The sequence below is a fragment of the Balaenoptera acutorostrata genome, chromosome 2 (assembly GCF_949987535.1).
Source record: "Balaenoptera acutorostrata chromosome 2, mBalAcu1.1, whole genome shotgun sequence".
In the NCBI taxonomy this organism is placed as follows: Eukaryota; Metazoa; Chordata; class Mammalia; order Artiodactyla; family Balaenopteridae; genus Balaenoptera; species Balaenoptera acutorostrata.
Window position 1 is genome coordinate 93,197,944 of NC_080065.1, and position 22,033 is coordinate 93,219,976.

At 35.5% G+C, this 22,033-nt stretch overlaps 1 protein-coding gene across 3 annotated transcripts in view; it reads right to left on the reverse strand.

The window, feature by feature from the left end:
- The window catches only part of PJA2 (praja ring finger ubiquitin ligase 2), an 86,401-nt gene extending 64,571 nt beyond the window's left edge, over window positions 1-21,830 (reverse strand). The window contains exons 1-2 of one of the 3 annotated variants that reach the window (XM_007192084.3): window positions 21,672-21,804; window positions 15,397-15,458 (exon numbers count right to left, since the gene is read on the reverse strand). The gene's annotated coding sequence lies outside the window, so the exon portion shown is untranslated. Of the gene's footprint in view, window positions 1-5,355; window positions 5,433-15,396; window positions 15,459-21,671 lie in introns of all 3 variants that reach the window. The other 2 variants (XM_057540332.1, XM_007192083.2) reach the window with 2 other exon arrangements.
- Window positions 21,831-22,033: the final 203 nt, after the last annotated feature.

Below are 22,033 nucleotides of genomic sequence, written 5' to 3' on the forward strand. Positions count from 1 at the left end.
ATATTTGGCCCACGTAGTTTAATCCTTTGTCTCTAAACTTTTCTTTCTCATTTTCAATTTACGGAATGGTAGCTTTCATCTGCTTTAAATTCCAGCCTTCCAATATTCTCTACAATAATTTTTAAAATTTCTTGCACTTTCTTATTCCCTTCTTCTTCTATCATCATCATCATCATCATCATTTTCAATAGTGGCTCTTGTCTTATGAATAAAATGTAGACTAGAATCTTTCTGTAGACACTAATTACCTCTATTTTATCTGAGGCCAGCTATGTAGACAAATGTAACTCATTCCTATCTCTGAAGTATAAAAGAGAAAACAAAGCAAAACAGGGAGGAGAGGATAAATAATAAAAAATAAAGACCTAGCTGTGTGTCAAGATTAAAATGATTAATTCATCAGTGCCAAATTTGTACCTAAAGTTTATTGGCAACATTTGGTTTCTGAGTCTTCTCTAAAGAAACGTTTCCTTTGCTAGTACTATTCACCTAATAGGTAACATGATTCCTCTCTACTTGTGACGATTATTCATCTCAAATGCTTTGGAATCTTCATATATGTCTTCCTAATTGTAAAAACAAAAACAATAACCAAAAAGAAAAACAAAAAAACTCCATAAATGTGCTGCTGTCTAAGAATAAAGGAGTTAATCAGGGAAGTATTAATTCTAGATCTTCCAGTTATTTACCTAGATATCATCATTTATCATTTTAATTAGGATAGTACACCAGCAGCTCTAGATAGGCAATGGAAACAACCTTCAAAAGAATACAAGGAAAAGCATGGGTGTGGGGTGTACACCTCCCACAGCAGAACTGAAAGACTGTGGTGAATTTAAAGATAAAGACCTTGTTTTAAGTGCATTATGTCTATTAAATGCACTGTGTCCTTACATTCTCTAACAAGATACAAATTTAAACAGTTGTGAAAAAAGGGATGAATGAATGAATGGCAATTCTGTCCTCCTTTCTCTGATGGAAATATGAAAATATAATGAAAAGAGATGAAGAGTTGGGAATACTTATATTCTAACTCCAACTCTTATACTTACACACATTAAATGAAAGCTAGCGGTAGTAGAACTAATTCAGAAAACTAAAAATCTAAAATAGTAATAAAAGAGGACCTTCAAGATGGTAGAGAAGTTAAGACGTGGAGATCACCTTCCTCACCACAAATACATCAAAAATACATCTACATGTGGAACAACTCCTACAGAACACCTATTGAATGCTGGCGGAAGACCTCAGACTTCCCAAAAGGCAAGAAACTCCCCACGTACCTGGCCGTGTGGCTGACAGGGTCTTGGTGTTCCAGCCCGGTGTCAGGCCTCAGCCTCTGAGGTGGGAGAGCTCAGTTCAGGACACTGGACCACCAGAAACCTCCAGGCCGACATAATATCAATCCACGAGAGCTCTCCCAGAGATCTCTGTCTCAATGCTAAGACCCAGCTCCACTCAACGACCAGCAAGCTCCAGTGCTAGACACCCCATGCCAAACAACTAGCAAGACAGGAACACAACCCCACCCATTAGCAGAGAGGCTGCCTAAAATCGTAAGTTCATGAACACCCCAAAACACACCACCTGACGCAGTCCTGCCCACCAGAAAGACAAGATCCAGCCTCATTCAACAGAACGCAGGAACCAGTCCCCTCCACTAGAAAGCCTACATAACGCACTGAACCAGCCTTACCCACTGGGGGCAGACACCAAAAACAACGGGAACTATGAACCTGCAGCCTGTAAAACGGAGACCCCAAATAAAGTAAGTTAAGCAAAAGAAGAAGACAGAGAAATACACAGCAAATGAAGAAGCAAGGTAAAAACCAACCAGACCAAACAAATGAAGAGGAAATAAGCAGTCTACGTGAAAGAGAATTCAGAGTAATGATAGTAAAGATGATCCAAAATCTTGGAAATAGAAGAAAATACAAGAACCATTTAACAAGGACCTGGAATAACTAAAGAGCAATCAAACAATGATGAAAAACACAATAAGTGAAATTAAAAATTCTCTAAAAGGAATCAACAGCAGACTAACTGAGGTAGAAAAATGGATAAGTGACCTGGAAGATAAAATAGTGGAAACAGTTACAGCAGAACAGAATAAAAAAAAAATAATGAAAAAAATTGAGGACAGTCTCAGAGACCTCTGGGACAACATTTAAACACACCAACATTCGAATTTTAGGGGTCCTAGAAGAAGAAGAGAAAAAGAAAGGGACTGAGAAAATATTTGAAGGGATTATAGTTGAAAACTTCCCTAACATGGGAGAGGAAATAGTCAATTAAGTCCAGGAAATGCAGAAAGTCCCACACAGGATAAATTCAAGAAGAAACACACCAAGACACATATTAATTAAACTATCAAAAATTAAATACAAAGAAAAAATATTGAAAGCAGCAAGGGAAAAGCAACAAGTAACATACAAGGGAATCCCCATAAGGTTAACAGCTGATCTTTCAGCAGAAACTATGCAAGCCAGAAGGGAGTGGCAGGACATATTTAAAGTGATGAAAGGGAAAAACCTACAACTAAGATTACTCTACCCAGCAAAGATCTCATTCAGATTTAATGGAGAAATTAAAACCTTTACAGACAAGCAAAAGCTAAGAGAATTCAGCACCAACAAAAAAGCTTTACAGAAAATACTAATGGAACTTCTCAAGGCAAGAAACACAAGAGAAGGAAAAGGTCTACAATAACAAACCCAAAACAATTAAGAAAATGGTAATAGGAACATACATATGGATAATTACCTGAAATGTAAATGGATTAAATGCTCCAATCAAAAGACACAGAGGGGCTGAATGGATACAAAAACAAGACCCATATATATGCTGTCTATAAGAGACCCACTTCAGACCTAGGGACACATTCAGACTGAAAGTGAGAGGAAGGAAAAAAATATTCCATGCAAATGGAAATCAAAAGAAAGCTGGAGTAGCAATTCTCATATCAGATAAAACAGACTTTAAAATAAAGATCATTACAAGAGACAAAGAAAGATACTACATAATGATCAAGGGATCAATCCAAGAAGAAGATATAACAATTGTAAATATTTATGCAACCAACATAGGAGCATCTCAATACAAAAGGCAAATGCTAAAACCCATAAAAGGGGAAATCAACGGTAACACAATAATAGTAGGGGACTTTAGCACCCCATTTTCACCAATGGACAGATCATCCAAAATGAGAATAAATAAAGAAACACAAGCTTTAAATGACACATTAAACAAGATGGACTTAATTGATATTTATAGGACATTCCATCCCAAAACAACAGAAAATACTTTCTTCTCAAGTGCTCACGGAACATTCTCCAGGATAGACCATATCTTGGGTCACAAATCAAGCCTTGGTAAATTTAAGAAAATTGAACTCATACCAAGTATCTTTTCCGACCACAATGCTATGAGACTAGATATCAATTACAGGAAAAAACTGTAAAAAATACAAACACATGGAGGCTAAACAATACGCTACTCAATAACCAAGAGATCACTGAAAAAATCAAAGAGGAAATAAAAAAATACCTAGAAACACAATGACCCAAAACCTATGGGATGCAGCAAAAGCAGTTCTAAAAGGGAAGTTTATAGCAATACGATCCTACCTCAAGAAACAAGAAACATCTCAAATGAACAACCTAACCTTATACCTAAAGCAATTAGAGAAAGAAGAACAAAAAAGACCCAATGTTAGCCGAAGGAAAGAAATCATAAAGATCAGAGCAGAAATAAATGAAAAAGAAATGTAGAAAATGATAGCAAAGATCAATAAAACTAAAAGCTGGTTCTTTGAGAAGATAAACAAAGTTGATAAACCATTAGCCAACTCATCAAGAAAAAAAGGGAGAAGACTCAAATCAACAGAATTAGAAATGAAAAAGCAGAAGTAACAACTGACACTGCAGAAATACAAAGGATCATGAGAGATTACTACAAGCAACTATATGCCAATAAGATGAACGACATGGAAGAAATGGACAAATTCTTACAAAAGTACAGCTTTCCAACACTGAACCAGGAAGAAATAGAAAATATAAACAGACCAATCAGAAGCACTGAAATTGAAACGGTGATTAAAAATCTTCCAACAAACAAAAGCCCAGGACCAGATGGTTTCACAGGCAAAGTCTATCAAACATTTAGAGAAGAGCTAACACCTATCCTTCTGAAACTACAGGCTAATATCACTGATGAGCACAGATGCAAAAATCCTCAACAAAATACTAGCAAACAGAATCCAACAGCACATTAAAAGGATCATACACCGTGATCAAGTGGGGTTTATCCAAGGAAAGCAAGGATTCTTCAATATATGCAAATCAATCAATGTGATAAACCATATTAACAAATTGAAGGATAAAATCCACATGATAATCTCAGTAGATGCAGAAAAAGCTTTTGACAAAATTCAACACCCATTTATGATAAAAAAAAATCTCCAGAAACTGGGCCTAGAGGGAACCTATCTCAACATAATAAACGTCATATATGACAAACCCACAGACAACATAGTTTGCAATGGTGAAAAACTGAAACGATTTCCTCTAAGATCAGGAACAAGACAAGGATGCCCACTCTCATCACTATTATTCAACATAGTTTTGGAAGTTTCAGCCACAGCAATCAGAGAAAAAAAGAAATAAAAGGAATCCAAATCAGAAAAGAAGAAGTAAAGCTATCACTGTTTGCTGATGACATGATACTATACGTAGAGAATCCTAAAGATGCAACCAGAAAACTACTAGAGCTAATCAATGAATTTGGTAAAGTAGCAGGATACAAAATTAATGCACAGAAATCTCTTGCATTCCTATACACTAATGATAAAAAATCTGAAAGAGAAGTTAAGGAAACACTCCCATTCACCACTGCAACAAAAAGAATAAAATACCTAGGAATAAACCTACCTAAGGAGACACAAGACCTGTATGCAGAAAACTATAAGACACTGATGAAAGAAATTAAAGATGATACAAGCAGATGGAAAGATATACCATGTTCTTAGATTGGAAGAATCAACATAGTGAAAATGACTCTACTACCCAAAGCAATCTACAGATTCAATGCAATCTCTATCAAAGTACCAACGGCATTTTTCACAGAACTAGAACAAAAAATTGTCCAATTTGTAGGGAAACACAGAAGACCCTGAATAGCCAAAGCAATCTTGAGAAAGAAAAGCAGAGCTGGAGGAATCAGGCTTCCTGCCTTCAAACTATACTACAAAGCTACAGTAATAAAGACAGTACGGTACTGACACAAAAACAGAAACATAGATCAATAGAACAGGATGAAATACCCAGAGATAAACCCACACACATATGGTCACCTTACCTTTGATAAAGGAGGCAAGAATATACAATGGAGATAAGACAGCCTCTTCAATGAGTGGTGCTGGGAAAACTGGGCAGCTACATGTAAAAGAATGAAATTAGAACATTCCCTAACACCATACACAAAAATAAACTCAAAATGGATTAAAGACCTAAATGTAAGGCCAGACACTATCAAACTCTTAGAGGAAAACACAGGCACAACACTCTATGACATAAATCACAGCAAGATCCTTTTTGACCCACCTCCTAGAGAGATAGAAATAAAAACAAAAATAAACAAATGGGACCTAATGAAACTTAAAAACTTTTGCACAGCAAAGGAAACCATAAACAAGATGAAAAGACAACCCTCAGAATAGGAGAAAATATTTGCAAATGAAGCAAATGACAAAGGATTAATCTCCAAAATATACAAGCAGCTCATGCAGCTCAATATCAAACAATATCAACAAACAACCCAATCCAAACATGGGCAGAAGACCTAAATAGACATTTCTCCAAAGAAGATATAGAGATTGCCAACAAACACATGAAAGGATGGTCAACATCACTAATCATTAGAGAAATGCAAATTAAAACTACAATGAGGTATTACCTCATACTGGTCAGAATGGCCATCATCAAAAAGTCTACAAACAATAAAAGCTGGAGAGGGTGTGGAGAAAAGGGAACCCTCCTACACTGTTGGTGGGAATGTAAATTGATACAGCCACTACAGAGAACAGTATGGAGGTTCCTTAAAATCTAAAAATAAAAAAAACTACCATATGACCCAGTAATCCCACTACTAGGCATATACCCTGAGAAGACCATAATGCAAAGAGTCATGTACCAGAATGTTCATTGCAGCACTATTTACAATAGCCAGGACATGGAAGCAACCTAAGTGTCCATCGACAGATGAATGGATAAAGAAGATGTAGCACATACATACAATGGAATATTACTCAGCCATTAAAAGAAATGAAATTGAGTTATTTGTAGTGAGGTGGATGGACCTAGAGTCTGTCATACAGAGTCCAGCAAGTCAGAAAGAGGAAAACAAACACCATATGCTAACACATGTATACGGAATCTAAAAAAAAAAATGGTTCTGAAGAACCTAGGGGCAGGACAGGAATAAAGACGCAGACATAGAGAATGGACTTAAGGACACAGGGAGGGTAAGGGTAAGGTGGGACGAAGTGAGAGAGCGGCACTGACATATATACACTACCAAATGTAAAACAGATAGCTAGTGGGAAGCAGCTGCATCACACAGGGAGATCAGCTCAGTGCTTTGTGACCACCTAGAGGGATGGGATAGGGAGGGTAGGAGGGAGACGCAAGAGGGAGGGGATATGGGGATATATGTATACATATAGCTGATTCACTTTGTTATACAGCAGAAGCTAACACAACAATGTAAAGCAATTATACTCTAATAAATACGTTAAAAAAATAAAATAAAATAGTAATAAAGCAAAAGACTTAAGCAAACAGAATGAGTGTACATATATAAATGAACACAATATACACTGAAGTTGATACATACTAAGCCTACACCTTGAATTGCCTTCAGAATCATAGTTCTCCTACACCACTGAGTAGTCAATAGACCAGCTTGTATAATACTTAAAACTTACACATTATTATTATTTTTGCGATGTAGCCCACTCACTTCAGTAACGTCACCATACCTCTGTTAGAATAATGTGCTGGTTTTATAATATGTCCACAAATTCTTTGATTCTTCTCCCTTCAAAAAGCAGAGCCTAATTTGTTCCCTTTAAGTGTAGGCTATAATTAGTGACTTGTTTCTAATGAAGATAAAATGATAGAAGTAACAGTGTGCGATGTACAAGATTCAGACACAGAAGACATTGTGGTTTCCTCCTTACTCTCTCGGCTCACTCTCTCTGGGAGAAGCCAGGTGCTACATCATAAGATCACTCAAGTAGTCCTATGGAAAGGTCCACGTGATGAGGAACTGGCAGTTTCTGCCAAAAGCCAGAAGAAACCGAGGTCTTCTGGCAATAGCCATGTGAATGAATCACCTAGGAAGCAGATCCTCCAGCCCCAGTCAAGGCTTCAGATGACTGCAGTCCCAGCCTACATCTTGATTGTAGCCTCATGAGACCTTGATCCAAAACCACCCAGCCAGGCTGCTCGTAAATTTCTGACCCATAGAAACTATGAGATAATAAATGTTCTGAGCTGCTAGGTCTATTGCTGCATAACAAATTATCCTGTATTAGATAAATACAAGCAATTTCAATTACGTGTACTTAGATTCTGAATTTTGTTATATTTCCACCTATCACCAGAACAAAGATTTTCTAATACCATCTCATGAAGGTACATTTTCTCCCTTTAAAAGATCTACTTATTCTCAGCTTGGAAAATGCCACATTAGGGATGACAGTACCAAAATGAATTACACTGGTCTTTTGCTTGTTGACAGTGTCAGAACTGCTGCTTAGCACTTACACTCCACCTATCACCTAGTAGATACTCATTGAAAAGCTACTGGATCAGGGACACTGACTTTTAGAATTTACATCTAAATAATTTAAATGAAGTTTTAGGCAGAAGGAGAGAGAAATCAGTTGAACTTCCAGAGGAAAAGTTTCAACTGAAAGCCTGTATCTATTCCACTGTGATCCATTTGCTGGGAGCCAGAAAAAACTCACTTGGAGAAAAAAAAAAAGAGGTGTTAATGACATATAACATTGTATTAGGTGTACAACATAATGATTCAATATTTATACATATTGTGAAATAATCACAAGCCTAGTTAATATCTGTCACTATACAGAGTTATGAAATTTTTTTGTGAAAAGAACTTTTGAAATCTACTCTCTTAGCAACTTGCAAATATGCCACATAGTACTATGAAGTATTAACTATTAGTCACCATGCTGTACATTACATCCCCATGACTTACATATTTTATAACTGGAAATTTGCACTTTCTGACCCCCTTCACCCATTTTGCCTGCTCCTAACCCCCACCTCTGACAACTACCAATCTGCTCTCTGTATGCATGAGTTTGGGTTTTTTTGTTTTTTAAGATTCCACATGTGATCTGTGAGATCACATGGTATTCGTCTTTCTCTGTTTGATTTCTTAGCAAAATGCCCTCAAGGTCCACCCATATTGTCACAATACCAAGATTTCATTCTTTTTAATGGCTAATATCCCATTACATATATATATATATATATATATATATATATACACACACACACACATATATATATATATATACACACACACACACACACACCACATCTTCTTTATCTATTTATCCACTGATGGGCACTTAGGCTGTTCCCATATCTTGGCTGTTGTAAATGATGCTTCAGTGAACATGGCGTGCATACATCTTTTCAAGTTAGTGTTTTCATTTTCTTCAAATAAATACCCATAAGTGGAATTTCTGGATCAGATGATAGTTCTATTTTTAATTTTTTGAGGGACCTCCATATTGTTTTCCATAGTGGCTGCACCAATTTACATTCCCACCAACAATACATGGTAATGAATGGTAACTAGACTTTTGGTAATGATCACTTTGTAATGAACAGAGATGTTGAATCATAATGTTGGACACCTAAAACTCAGATACTGTTATATAAAAAACAGAACAAAACAAAAAATTAGTTCAGAAACAAATACAATTTGATCCAACTATTTGAAGAAGGAAGTCTTGATTACTCAAGCCCACTGGAATATTTATTTTATATTCTCCCATATTTAGCTTTACATATATGCTTCCAAAGTGCCCTAGAAATGTTTCTTAAAATTCATCTTAAAACAAACTTTAATAATTATCTAGCCTGCATTTCCTTTTAGTAAGATAATTCTTTAGTCATACAAAATTTTGTAATTATTATCACACTTGAGCTATAAATTCAGAAATAAAAACTTCATGACAAAATGAGTTTATGACAAACTCTGACAAATGCCACTAGAAAGCTGTTTCATATATGTTGGAACCAATTACATTGAAACCTAGCTTCCTAACATTATCTCATCGTTCCACTTTCAGTTGCTAAGGCAAAGTAAATATCCCAAGAGATTATAAAGTATCCATTTTGAACAATGTAAGCTTGCACTTGATTCTGTTTCACGCTTACATATTATTGTTAATGTATCTCCAGATTTTTCATGTCTTCTATCCACAAGCACAAATGGTTGCTTATACATATATACAACTGCAAAATATTCAGTACATCTAACTAGTAAACAATAAATAAGGACTGATGTGACATTACTCCCATATATCACTGTAAGCAACTGGACACATTACTAAAACTAACTGCAGTAAATCAAGTAATCTATTATCAACCACAGACTTGAAAGTTACAAGCTGCTACACAAGCAAACTTCCAGGCTATGACTGGCAAATTCTGCAAGGAACAGCTGCAGAAATGATAATACCTAAATCAGAGAGAAATTTTAAGGTACAACTGTTAAACTTCTAAGATGAAATGAGTTTGCTATCCCTAGTTACAAGAGGTAACCTGATAGAAGGCTACACTTGATTAACTACTACTTTTCTCTCTAAACTTTTTTGTAAACCACTGTAAAAGAGGAACAGTAAACTCAGCATTGGTACAGTGAAAATTACATTATAAAACATAACTCAAACATAAAATATACATAATCAGAAACAAATAATCCAAAAATGTTATATTTAAGTAGGTAAAAAACTATATTTTCAAATTCTGTTCTGGTAAACCCTCTATCTCACCAAGTGTTTATAAACTTCTCATTCTGTTAAAAAAAAAAAAGTGTTATAAAATACTGTTTTTTTTAAAGACTATCAACAGCAATCTTTGAAAAAAGACTTGAATGAGCATACACCCAATACCCAACACACTAGAACAATATTTTCTATGTTTTACTGAAAGCATAATTGGCTAAGGGGGAAAAAGATTAACAAAAGAAAAGTAAGATGAAAAAATATAGTATCAATTCATTAAAAAACAAGATGAAGAACATTCTTCAAATTTGCCTCTCATTTAGATAGGAAGATCTCTGATTCAAATGTGTCACAAATAAGGATGTTGCTCAACCTACCCTCTTTTGAGATGTGCAAGTCAATCAGCTCAGAATAAAAAAGCTGCAGAGAACTAACAACATTGTAAATCAACTATATTTCAATTAAAAAAAAAAGCTGCAGAGATTTATTTTCATGTCAATGAGTCAGGAAAAGAAAAAACAAGGGTACAGGAAATAAGGAAAATAAAAATTAAATGTTATGTATACGAAAAGGTAGCAAATTTCATTTGATGTTAAAAAACACAAAATATGGTCAGAATAAGTTAATGTATCTGTGACAGACATTTAGATGTGAGCACTACCAAAAAAAAAAAAAGGAACATATGTGAATGGGGGTTGGGGAGATACAGAAACAAGCATGGCAAAATGTTGAAGGAAGATGATATGTACACGGGGGTTCCTTGTACTCAATAGAAATTTGTTTGGAAATTTTCATGATAAAAACTTTTAAATTATTTTCCCTTTCTCTGCAATCATTTGTTGAAAAATTGTTTACATATAATAAAGTATAAAACTCAAGTATACATTACAATTCAATGAATTTTTACATACGTATATATCTGAATAACTACCACCTAGGTCAAGATGTAAATCATATACCATCACTTCAGAGGGTTCTCTCTCTCTCTCCTTCCAAGACACTGACTCCTCACAACCCAAAGGCAACCACTCTCCTGACCTCTATTACCCCAGTTTAGTTTTTCCTATTTTAAACTTCATACAAGTGGAATCATACATCATGAACTCTTTTGTGTCTGTCTACTTTTGCTTGACACAATGTTTCTGGGATTCATTCACATTATGAACATCCTTGTACATGTTTTGTTTTGTTTACCTTTCTTGGGTACATCTGACCTGAAATTACTGGGTCACAGTACAGAGCTATGTTTAGCTATAACACATACTGACAGTTTTGTAAAGTGGCTGAAACAACTTGACATTCCCACCAGCAATATCTAAGAGCATCAGTTGTTTCATATCCTTGGCGACACTTGATATTGTTTCACATCCTTGGCAACACTTGATATTGTCAGTCTCTAATTTCAGCCATTCTGGCAGGGGTGTGATGGTGCCTCATTGTGACATTTCCCTGATGAGTAATAATGTAGAGGAGGGGTCCCCAAACCCTGGGCCGTGGACCACTACCAGTCCGCAGCCTGTTAGGAACCAGGCCGCACAGGAGGAGATGAGCAGCGGGAGAGGGAAGCTTCATCTGCCACTCCCCATCTCTCTCCATTGCTCGCATTACCGCCTGAACCATCCCCCCTCGCCGGCCCATGGAAAAACTGTCTTCCACGAAATCAGTCCCTGGTGCCAAAAAGGTTGGGGACCAATGATGTAGAGCACCTTTACCTATGCACATTGGCCTTTTGGATAACTTCTTTTGTGAAGATCTGCCTGCTTTTTTGCATATTTTAAAAAGTGTGTTGTTTGCCTTTTTCTTTTTGATTTTTAAGAGTTACTTATATTTTCTGGATACAAGTCTTTCACCAGATTTACTTAATGTGAGTATATTCTTGCAGTCTGTGGCTTGCCTCTTCTCTTTAATGATGTCTTCATGAATAGAAATTCATAACTGATTGTAGTCTAATTTATCAGTTTTATGTTCCATTTAAGAAATTTTTGCCTACCCCAAGGTGATGAAGATATACTTCTAGGTTTTCTTCTAGAACCTTGATAATTTTAACTCTTACATTTAGATCTATGATCCAACTCAAATGAGCTTTTGAATATAGTATCAGGTAAAAGTCAAGGTTCATTTTTTCCCAAATATCCAATATCCAATTTATCTAACACTATTAAAAGTGTTTTCTTAACTTCAGTGGAGCTTTTGTCAGAAACCAAGAAACGACATATGTGAAGGTCTATTTCTAGACACTCATATTCTTCCATTGGTCTTTTTGTCTACCTGGTGCTAATATAACACGGTCTTAATTACTGTAACTTTATAGCAAGTCTTGAGACATTTACATTTTGATATAAATTTTGGAATCCATTTGATTAAAATTTTTTAATTCTGGGATTTTAATTGAAATTGTATTGAACCTATAGCTCAACCTGGGGGAAACTGACATTTTAACAATATTGAGTTCCTACCATATGGAACTGGTAGGAACCAGAAGATGGAATATTTCTCCACTTATTTAAGTATTTTAAAATGTCTCAGCACTGTTTTATATTTTTCAGTGTAGAAGTTTTGCCCAAATTTTTATTATATTTATTCTTAGGTATCTTACATATTTTGAAGCTATTCTAAATGTACTTTTTAAATTTTATTTCATACTTTTTGGTTGCTAGCACACAACTTACAATTAATTTTTGCATGTTGTCCTTGTATCCAGTCACCTTGCTAAATTCACTTATTCTAAAACTTTGCTGGTAAACACTTTTTAGATTTTTTTCCATTTTTTAAAATTAACTTTTTTTATCCTGAGGGCACTGGTTAGAATTCCAGCATAATGTTAAATTAAAAAAAAGATATGGGACATGAAACAAGGTTTTTCATTGAGTATGATATTAGCTGTAGGATTTTTTTTATTGTTGTTGATACTCCAGAAAATTAACAATGTTTTCTTCTATTCCTAATTTGATGAGGATTTTTAACACGACAGATGGTGACTTTTGTCAAATGATTTCTCTATCTACAGAGATGATCGTATGAGTCTTCTACACTGTTAAAGAGATGGACTACATTGATTAATTGTAAAACAACAAACCAACCTTGTATTCCTGGAACAAATCTGTGATATCTTTTTTACATATCACTGGATTATCTCAGTATCTATGTCCTTGAGAAATATTGGCCTGTAATTATCTCTTCTTTCTCATGTTCTTGTTAGGTTTTTCCTACCAAGATTATGCATAAATCATAAAATGTTCAGGAAAATGTTTTCTTTTTCAGTTCTCGAAAAAGTCTGTGTAAAATTAGCATTATATCTTACTTAAATGTTTGAGAGGTTTACCAGTGAAGCCATCTGGGCCTGGGGCTTTCTTGGTGGAAAAGTTTTTAATAAATTCAATCTGTTTTTCAAAGATTATGACCTTTCATTCAAGTTATCAAATGTACTAATATAAAATTGTTCATAATTTTCCTTAACAATTTAATATCTTTACGATTTGTAGAGATGCTTCACTTTTTCATTCTTAGTATTGGTATTTTCTGTTGTCCCCCAATTTTTTCTTGATCAGTCACTACAGGTTTATTATTTTTTAAAAGTCTCCTCAACAAACTGTAAATTTTTCTGTTTCATTGATTTCTACTTTTATATTTATTATTTCCCTCTTTCTGCTTTCTATGGGTTTGAGTTGTTGCTCCCTTCAGTTGTGAGCTTACACCACTGATTTTGAACTTTTCTTCCTTACTAATATATGCATACAGGCATACCTCGGAGATATTGTGGGTTCAGTTTCAAACCACCAAAATAAAGTGAACAGTGCAACAAAGGAAGTAAATTTTTTTTGGTTTCACAGTGTGTATAAAAGTTACATTTCTGCTATACTGTAGTCTATTAAGCATGCAACAGCATTGTGGATTAAAAAAAACCAATGGACACAACTTAATTAAAAAATATTTTACTGCCAAAAAAGTGCTAATTATCAGGGAGAAAATGCTGTTGGACAAATGGCACCGATAAACTTGCTCATTGCAGGGTTGCCGCAAACCTCAGTTTGTAGAGAAACAGAGTATCTGCGAAGTGCAATGAAACAAAGCACAATAAAAACGAAGCGTGCCTGTATAAAGCAATAAAGTCCTCTCAAAGCACTGCTTCAGTTACACTCAACAAGCTCTGATGTGATACTTCTGTTGTTTTTCAGATCAAAATATTTTCTAATTTCCATCGTGACTTCATTTTGATTCATGGGCTATTTAGAAATGTCTTGATTAATTTTCAAACATTTGGAGCCTTGCTAGCTATTTTCTGTTACTGAGTTGTAATTAATTCCACAGTGATCAGAAAACATGTACTGTATAATTTCAATTCTGTGAAATTTGATCACACTTCAAGGACCAGAATATTTTGGCAAATGTCCCAAGTGCACTTGAAAAAAAAAGTATAGTCTTCAGTCTTTAGATAAAATGTTCTATGAATGTCAATTATATCAAGTTGATTAATCATGTCATTCAAATTTTCTATTCCCATACTGATATTTTTATATAATTGTTCTATCAGTTACATCAAATGTATATGTAAAATCTCCAGCTATGAATGCACACCTATCTTTACTGCTAATTATATTAACTTCTATATTCAGAAGCTATGTTATTAGGTAAACACACACTTAGGATTATTATGTTGTCTTGATGAATGTACCTACTTATTATGATACTTTCCTGTTTATCTCTTATACTTCCTCCTTTATGTCTATTTTGTACAATATTAATACAGGCACATCAGCCTTCTTTTGGTGAGTGTTTGCAAATATTTATCCAATCGTTTTACTTTCTTATTATGTGTGCCTTTAAAGTGCTTTTTTTTTTTTAAATAAATGCTTTTAAAGGTGTTTTGGTTTTTTTTTTAATCATGCAAACACAAATCAAAAGAAAGATGGAGTGACAGTATTAATATAAGATAAAGTAGACTGCAGAAGAAGAAATATTACCAGAGACAAAGAAGGATACTATATAATGATAAAGGGGTCAATTCACCAAGAAGACATAACAATCCTAAACATATATGCATCTGACAACAGAGGTTCAAAATTCATGAAGCAAAAATAGTTAGAACAAAGAGGAGAAACAGACAAATCCACAATTATATTTGGAGACTTCAATTCTTCTCAGTGACCAACAAAACAAGTAGACAAAACCTCAGTAAGGAAACAGAAAAACTAACAAGCACCACCAGTCAACTGACAATTACAGAATGTTTCATATAAATATATAATTTAGTATTTAATATGGAATGTAGAATTTATAAAATAGTCCACCCCAAAGCAGCATAATATACATTATTTTTAATTGCACATGGAACATTCACCAAGACTTACCATATTCTGAGTCATAAAACTTCAAAGAATTCAAACAAAATTATACAAAGTATGCTTTCCATCTAAAACAAAATTAAGCACAGAAATCAATTATAGAAAGAGAGAGGCAAAATCAACAAATAATTGGAAATTAAACAATATACTTCTAAACAACCCATGGGTCAATGTGAAAGTCACATAAGAACTCAGAAAATATCAACATAAAAATTTGTGGGACCAGGGCTTCCCTGGTGGCACAGTGGTTAAGAATCCTGCCAATGCAGGGGACACGGGTTCGAGCCCTGGTCCCAGAAGATCCCACATGCCATGGAGCAACTAAGCCCATGTGCCATAACTACTGAGCCTGCGCTCTAGAGCCTGCAAGCCGCAACTACTGAAGCCCACGCGCCTAGAGCCCGTGCTCCACAACAAGAGAAGCCACTGCAATGAGAAGCCTGTGCACCACAAAGAAGAGCAGCCCCCACTTGCCATAACTAGAAAAAGCCCGCGCGCAGCAACGAAGACCCAACGCAGCCAAAAATAATAAATAAATAAATAAAAATTAAAAAAATAAAATTGTGGGACCATCTAATGTGGTGCTTAGAAGGAAAAGAAGAAAGGTCTCAAATCAATAGCCTAAGCTTATACCTTAAAAAATTGTAACAGAGTGGATTTAAATCCAAAGCACACAAGAAGAAATAGTAAAGAGCAGAAATCAATGAAATTGAAAACATTTGTTTTTTGAGTAATAAAATAAAAAACTGGATCTTCGGAAAAATTAACAAAATTGATAAACGTGGAAACAAACTAATAAAGACAAAAGAGGGGACACACTGCCAATATCAGGAATGAAAGAAAAGACACCACAATAGATGCTATAGACATTAAAAGGACAATAAAGAAACAACTTCATGGCAATTAATAGATGAAAGAAACAAATTCATTGAAAGATACAAACTACTAAAGCTCATATAGTAGGTGACTCACATAGTCAAAGACTGAAAGTTTTTAAGAAAAAATTAGATAACCCTAACCATCCTATACCTATTAAAGTAATTAAATTTATCCTTTAAAGCCTTTCAACAAAGAAAACTAGGCCCAGATGAGTTAGCCTGCAAACTCTGACAAACATTTATGAAATAACACTAATCCTATCCAAGATTTTTCAGGAAATATAAGAGGAATAAACACTTTAAACCTATGAGGCCAGCATTATTCTGAAACAAAAATATTATACAAAAAGGTATTCTTCATGTACACAGATACCAAAACACACTCAACAATTTATTAGCAAATCTAATCCACCAATTTATGAAAATGACAATACATCACAACCAAGTGAAGCATACATAGAGAATGCAAGGTTGACTCAACATCTGAAAATAAATCAATCTAATCCATCTTATTAACACACCAAAGAAGATAAACTATAAGATCACCTCAATAAGTACAGTTAAAATAGTTGAGCACAATGTCCAACCATGATTAAAAAACTCTCAGCAGTCTAGAAACAGAATGGGGACATTATTAACATTAACTTGATAAAAGGATTATTATACTTAATATAATAATATGTAGTATATAATAAAACCTGATAAAAGGCCCTAGTATACTTAATAATGAAAGACCGAAAGCTTTTCTCTTAAGATCAGGAACAAGACAAGGATATCTGCTCTCACCACTCCTGTTCAACATCATACTGGAGGGCCTAGCCAGTGCAATAAGGAAAAAAAAAGGGTGGTAGGGGAGGTGGTTACACACAAACTGAAAACAAAAGAAACAAAACTGTTCTATATCCACAAATGATACAACTATCTACATGAGAAAATCCAAAAGAATCTACCACAAAAAAAAAAAGTTACTAGAATAGGTGAGTTTAGCAAGGTTGCCAGGTTCAAAGTCAGTATACAAAATCAACTGTATTTCTAAATACTGTCAGTGAACAACTGGACATGGAAATTTAGGAAAATTATATTTATAATACTATCCGAAGTGATGAAATACTTGGATATAAATCTGACAAAATATGAACAACATCATCTGTATGTTGAAACTATAAAGTGCTAATGATGGGAAATGAAGATCTTTGATTAAAACAAAATAGATGGAGATATCGTGTGTTCACTGATGGGAAGACTCAATATTAAGATGTCAATTCTTCCCAAATGGATCCATGCATTCAATATAATCTAAATTAACATCCCCTCAGTACTCTTTGTAGAAACCAACAAGTCATTTCTAAAAAAATTTATGGAAAAGCAAAAGAACTAGAATAGCCAGAATGATTTTGGAAAAAAATAAAGCTGAAGGACTTACATTACCTGATTTTAAAACTTACTATAAAGCAACAATAATCATGACAATGTAGCATTGGCAAAATGACAGATACAAAGATCAAGGGGACAGTCCAGAAACAGACTCACATACACGGTCAATTGATTTTTGACTAAGTTAATTCAATGTCGGAAAGGAAAGTGTTCCCCAAAAATGGTGCTAGAATTGGGAAAATAAACTTGACCCTTACCTCACACCATATACAAAAATTAACTCAAAATAGATGATACACCTTGACATAAAAACTATAACATTTGTAGAAGAAAACGTAAGAGGAAATATGCGTAACTTTGCACTGAGCAAACAGAACACAGAAACACAAATCATAAAAGGAAAAACTGACAAAGTGAATTTAGTCAAAATTAAAAGCCCCTCTATTTTAAACAGGAAAATGAAAAGGTAAGCTTCAGACTGCACTCTCTGTATATGCATCTGTGTGGGTCAAAGGACTTGTATAGAAAAATGTATAAAGAATTCCTCCAACTCAGTAAGACAAACAACTCAATGTTTAAAAATGGGCAAAAGATTTGAACACGTACTTCACAAAGGAAGACATACAAATGACCCGTAACACGTGAACAAATTCTCAATATCATTAATCATCAACATAAATACAAATTTAAAATACAGTGTCATACTACCACATATCCACTAGAAGGGCTAAAATTAAAAAAAATAAAACAACCAAGTGTTGATGAGAATGTAGAGCAACTAGAACTGTAAAATGGTAAACAGTTTGGCAGGTTCTTATAATTAAACATTTGTTTACAATACAACCCAACAAATCCATTTCTAAGTATTTATCCAAGAGAAATGAAAACATATGTTCACACAATAACTCATGAATGAATGTTCATAGCGGCTTTACTAATAACAGCCCCAAACTGGAGACAATCCAAATATCCATATATAGGTGAAATGGTCAATAATTGTGGTAAATCAATACCATAAACTACTACTCATCAAAAAAAAGTGGTGAACCAGCTAAACATACAAACATATGGATTATCTTCAAAAACATCACAGTGAAAGAAAAAAACATGGATGCAAAAGAATACATATTACATAATTCTGTTTATATAAAATTCTAGAACAAATGAAACCCATTTATAGTGAGAAAAAGAGGACAAACTGTTTCCTAGAGCTGAGGGTGAAAATGTGACTTACTGCAAAAGGGCAGAATGGAACTTTTGGGGATGACAGAAATATTCTGTATCTTTACTGTGGTAATGAAAATATTCTACTCTTGATTGTGGTAGTGGACACATAGGTGTATACATGCCAAAACACACCGAGCTGTACATTTTATTGTATGTAAATTATCCTCAATAAAGTTGATTCTTTAAAAAAGAGCTCTCTTGGGAAAATATTAACCAGGGAATACTGGTGATGCCCCTATACGACCACTCAAAAGATATCAAAAACATCAATAAAATTCAATACCCATTTATGGTTTTTTAAAATGTCATCAGAAATGAAAAACAACAATAAAATCATCTTGGAAAGCTAAGAATACAAGAACACATTTTAACCTATTATACTCTCCATTTATCAGAAAGCTTCAGCAAACATCATAACTGATGGCTAAAACATCAGAAACAATCCCCTTAAAGTCTGAAACAACACCAAGTTGAACTATCACTGCTATTATTTAACATTATATAAAACGTATAATAGACAAAGCAATGAGGAAAACACACAAATTATAAAATTTAAAAGAAAGCCACAAAACTGTATTTTCAGATAAACAACTCAATAAAGTGATTAGATACATGATAAGCAGAAAAAAATTCGAAAGCTTTCGTGTAACTGTAGGGGGAAAAAAAGAGAAAAAATGTTACTAGAAAGTTTCCATCCACCAGAGCTATCAAATCATAAAATAGCTAGGAATACTAAGAAGGAATGTCATACATATGGGAATAAAACTATAAAATTTTCCCTAAGCAAGGTGTGAATAAAATGTAGAGACATGCCATACACACATATATTTCTGAGGGGAGAGACTCAGTATCACGAAGGTCAGTTTGCCCCATATTAATCTAAAATTTCAATATAACCTCATTCAAAATACCTGAGGATTTTTAATTTAATTTACAAGTTGAGTCGAAAGTTCATTTGGAGAAGAAATGCATAAGAGTCAAGAATAACTTCGAAAAGAGTAATAAGGAGGGAGAAATGGTTATCAAAATTTTAAATATGCATTCTCTTTTTAACCCAGCAATTCCATTTCTAGGAATCCATGCTCCAGAAATAATCACATAAAGAGGAAGTTTCCTGAACAGCTGACTCTTAGGATGAAGGTAGAACTAGAAGGGGAAGTGGGAGGTACACTTTTTACCTTACAGTCTTCCATACTGTCTGAAGTCTTAAAATTTAAGAAGATTTAAAGTTTGTAACTAAAAACAAATAAATGTAAAAGTTGGCTTCAAATAAAGCATTATTTGTGATAGGAAAAAGTAATTAATTCAAATGTCTTTCAGTAAGGGAATGGTTAAGTAAATTACAGCCCATTGAAGCTATGGAAATATCATTTAGCTTTTAAAAAGTATCAGGGAGACTTAGGTTTAACAAGTAAAGATGGCCAAGGTATGTAACTTAGTGAAAAAAGCAAGTGATATACCAATGTGTTTGATATACCCCACCAAACTCCCCCAACTTTACATGTACGCATATGTGTTTAAAAGTGTACATGAGAAAAGTACAATACTGTTAACTCTAGACACTGGAATGAGACTGGGGGATGAAAGGAAATGTTCACATTTTACTTAAAGTTCATTTTCTGTATTGCTGAATTTTACATCTAGTTCGTATGTCTAATTAATTTTTTAAAATTAAAGTTATTTCATATAAAAGTGATAAATTCCAGAGGACATGGGAAAAAATAGTTTAAACGTTTATAAAAATCTTTAAAACGTTTATCTTCATGTTTATTTACATACTCTGCAAATGATCTATAGTTTTCACCAGAGGTGGCTGCCAATGTAAAGAAATTTAACTTATCAGTTATGATAAAAATAACAACATATTAAGCCTTTAAAAAAATCATAAACTTCCCCGAACCAGCAGACTCAAAGCAGTGCCTATGCGTATGTTAAAAAAGAAGAAGAAGAAAAAACAATGCCTGGAGAGGTTAAGTCTCCTAAATAGATTCTTCCTCTCAGTAAAAAAGACTACCTCCTCCCCTCTTCAACTTGGTCTGAGCGGCTTTAAACTCACCATTTTGAATGTGCGCAAAATGATTAACAAGCAGTAATCTCAGGAAGGCCGAAATTGAAGGTGCATCCGCCAGAGGCGGGCTCTGACCTGACAGCGCTAACTGGGAGAAGCATTGATGGAATGGTGCTAATATCGGGAGAAGAACGATTGTTATGGTCTGTACAGGGTGTCTGCGTGACAGAGCCTCGGTGACAATCGGGAAAAATGCAAATACAGTCAGTAGAGCGACGGCAACGGAAGGTTTTTCGGGGAAGGGGTGCTGATGCAGGCCTGTGGCGTAAGATGGATCAGCTCTACACAGGGTGACTGGAAATGGGCAGAGAGGGCGGGTGAGAGGTGTTAGTAGGGGACACACTCTTCTAACAGTCGCGATTGTAGGGAGAAAGGCAGCGGGGTCCTTGGCCAAGGCACCAAGGACAGCAGAAGAGGCAGCGAGAAAGAGCGGCCGGTGGAGACCCCGATACCAATCTATGCCATCGCCGGAGGCAGCGGGCGCTGCGGCCACCGACACGAGCGTGGCCCCAGGTTCGGGCTGGACAGGGCCCAGAAGGCGAAGAAGGCCTCTCCCAGCCATCAACCCCACCCACCATGGCCGGCGCGGCGGGCCAGGGACAGGCCCCACTCCTTCTCGAGGACAGAAATTAAGAAACGGAGGAGGTGAAGGCAGCAGTTTCCTCGCCTTGTCCCTCACCTTCCCAACACGAAAACAAGCCCTATTAAAAAAACAAACAAACAAATCCCCTCACCGAACTGTGCAGCGGCTCCGGAGCGAGAACAGCGCTAGAACCTCCACCCGCCGCCACCGCCTTCTTCTCCGCCTCCGACTCCTCCCCCGCCGAACGCGCAGCGGCTGGCGGCGGCGGCGGCGGCGGCGGCAGCGGCGGCGGCGGCGCCGGCGGCGGAAGCAGAAGCGGCCGCGGCGCGTCCCGCCCCTTGCGCCGCGGTAGAGGAGAAGGAGGAGGGAACGCAAGCCCCGCCCCTAAAGCAGAGTTGACCAATAGGCTTAAAGGACCTCTGAGGAAAAAATCCACATACCCAATCGGAACCTGAGGAGTGGGCTCACGTCAATGGTTGGGACGTGGCAGAAAAAGGGAAAAATACTTGGACT